A 2,994-nucleotide genomic window follows, 5' to 3' on the forward strand; every position below is an offset into this window, starting at 1 on the left:
CTGGGATAAACAGGTCTCAATCTACGAAATTAAAGTTAATTTAAAATTTAACAAGGTTATATTTTCTTATCAAGATCAAGAAATAACAAGAATAACAAAAACACCGTTGAATATCAACATTTTAAGAATGTACAATTACAGTTTTTACAGAATTTGGGCTTCGAGCCCCGGACTCACAATTCTTCGGCAATTAGCCCAACTTTACTCATACAAGATTTGACGAAGGGGCAGAAAACCCCAATAATGCCCAGGAGCACTTGCTCCCAATTTCACAGAAAAGCCTCCTCGAGGTACGCAGAAACAAATTTTAAGAAAGAGCAACCCGCTCTTAAGTTCAAGCCTATCCAAGGCCACACCAAATTCTACTTTCAAGCTGTCCTCCACGTACACGAAAACAGGGGTAAGAATACCCAACCTACTGAGGCCTATTAAGTAAAGAAACAGGTCAATTACATGGCCTCCAAAATACCAACTTGAGAGGAGGCGTCCTTGCACTCGTAATACACTTTGTTTAAAACCTACTTGGCACTAGGCCGTTAATGCAAGGGCTAATCCCATCCTAAAGAGGTGACTTATATAAGAAAACGATTTACGTTACATTAGAAGGGAAGAAACGGTTGTGAAAATAAGTTCACCTCAAAGCAATATGAGTGGGAGCTCGAGAGGGTTAAGCACTCTCTATCCCAATTTTTAGTTTAAAAAAATAGAATAGATACCAAGTGTCTTTACATTTTAGAGGAAGGTTATATGGTAAAAAGGCTTCGGACCTGCCCCGAGAGTTAAACTGCTGAGCTAGCAAGAAAAGAAGTTATTAAACGGCCATTACCTGGTGGTTGAACTGCTGCCCGAAGAAAGAGGCGCTTCCCGCCCCCTGCTACGTACTTTACACACTGATAGAAGTTACTGAAGTGGCGCGGAGACCCAAAAATCAGCAGTTTATATACCCTCGCGGAACATTCGAGGCCTTTCCTGAATGAAAACACCCGCCCACAAGAATTTTATTGGTCAACAACGAAACCCCTACACTAGATGAAGAAGAAACACATTATTGGTGGAAAATGAATTACAGAAATTCCTTATTGGTCAAATTCAAAACTGGCGGAAAGAAAGGGTTAATATTTCCAACTTAAACAATGACTGAAAGAAATTTAGCAAATAACAAACTTATGAACCCAAAATTTCTCCAAAAACACAGTTTTTCACTTCGCACTAGGGTGCATAGTTGTAGTTCGTAAGTAGTGCCATCTAGAAGAGAATGTCCACACTTCTTACTACAGGCAAAACAAAAATACATCGAAAACGACACAGTTCAGAAAACTTCAAAATTTACAAGTAGGGACATCTTCTGATAAATCGTTGAATTAATATGGAAGATAAAGTTCAGGCTTCCTCCAGTAGAGGAGTTTTAACTGGCGCAAAGTTTGACTTAGCGGCGTGGAGGTGTACCGCCCGGTACAAAAAGAAAGCGCCAAAAGAAAGCACAAGGCATCAACATAGTAAAAAATGGAGGTTTCTTGCATCATTTTCACCAAATTTTTATAGACATATTGCCTTAGATTAAAGATCTCTTCATATATCGGGTGGGAAAAATAGAACTGACCCTGAAAATATTTACAGAACTGAGGCGAAATTGACCCTTGTTAATGAACAGGCCAACGGCCGTAGCTGAGTTGAAACACCGGATCCCGAGAGATCTCCGAAGTTAAGCAACATTGTGCGTGGTCAAGATGTGGATGGGTTGCCACGCACTGTTGATGAGGGGTAAGGGAATGGAGGAGCGGAAAATAACTGGAAACCCTACCGTACGTAAACTCCGACTCGGGCACACCTCTGCAGAGGTTCGGACGTGCCTTCGGGTAGAATACACCCCTACCTTAATGAACAGGACAACTGACCATCACACGAAATGCTAGAAACAGTGATTTCGATGCACCAATCAGTTACTGTCACATGTCTGCATGTGCGCACCTCCCGCATGCTCAGCATAAGTTCGTCTGGACGCTTGACCGCATGCACAACTGATACATTTATAAGGATTCAGATGCCAATGGCCATACCATGTTGAATAAACCGGTTCTCGTCCGATCAACGCAGTTAAGCAACATTGGGCGTTGTCAGTACTTGGATGGGTGACCGCTTGGGAACACCACGTGCCGTTGGCTCAGTTCCCTTTTTTATAAAAAGGATTCAGATGCAGGTCCCATTTGCACAGATAAACGGCGTTGAGATTTCGTCAGAGTTCGTTCCAGGCTTGCCTTCACTCAAACAATGTTTTCTGCTGTTCAACTCTTTTTGATCGGCCGAGTTGGCCGTGCGGTTAGGGGCGCGCAGCTGTGAACTCGCATGCGGGAGATAGTGGGTTCGAATCCCACTGTCGGTAGCCCTGAAGATGGTTTTCCGTTGTTTCCTATTTTCACACCAGGCAAATGCTGGGGCTGTGCCTTCATTTTCGCCACGGCCACTTCCTTCACATTCATAGGTTTTTCGTGTCCCATCGTCGCCATATGACCTGTCGGTGTCGGTACGACGTAAAGCAAATAGCAACTCTTTTCGGATTTTATTCGCTACAGAGCCCGTTTCACACCATTCTGCTGTACAGGGTTACAATGTGTGGAATGTATACTAGTCTTCGAGATAAGGACACAAAATGAGGTCCTAACTATTGCTGTACAAGTTACCACATAACTTTAATAGCTACAACAAATATTATATCTATAGGATAAATCTTGTCTGAGAAAAATGTACCTGCCAGCAACAATAACGGATTCTTTTCTCTTCTGAGTGACTGTGCATTCTTCTTATGCAGAAGCATGGTCTTTAAACTGAATTTCGATGTGTCTAAGAAAACATACCATTCTTCAGGATTATGTTCTCTTCCCAACACAGCCATTAGCCCATTAATATTATTAAAGTAAATGAATTGTTCATTTTCTGTATACAATAACGAAAGATTGTTTCTCGTTTTCTGTAGCCTTTAGAAGGTTTCATACCTGA

General features: G+C 42.0%; 1 non-coding gene across 1 annotated transcript; it reads left to right on the plus strand.

Annotated features, from left to right (window-relative positions):
• Positions 1-2,043: 2,043 nt before the first annotated feature.
• On the plus strand, positions 2,044-2,162 carry LOC136875132 (5S ribosomal RNA). The gene has a single exon (XR_010860383.2). It is a non-coding gene; the product is annotated as a 5S ribosomal RNA (ribosomal RNA).
• Positions 2,163-2,994: the final 832 nt, after the last annotated feature.

This window comes from Anabrus simplex, chromosome 5 (assembly GCF_040414725.1).
Source record: "Anabrus simplex isolate iqAnaSimp1 chromosome 5, ASM4041472v1, whole genome shotgun sequence".
In the NCBI taxonomy this organism is placed as follows: domain Eukaryota; kingdom Metazoa; phylum Arthropoda; class Insecta; order Orthoptera; family Tettigoniidae; genus Anabrus; species Anabrus simplex.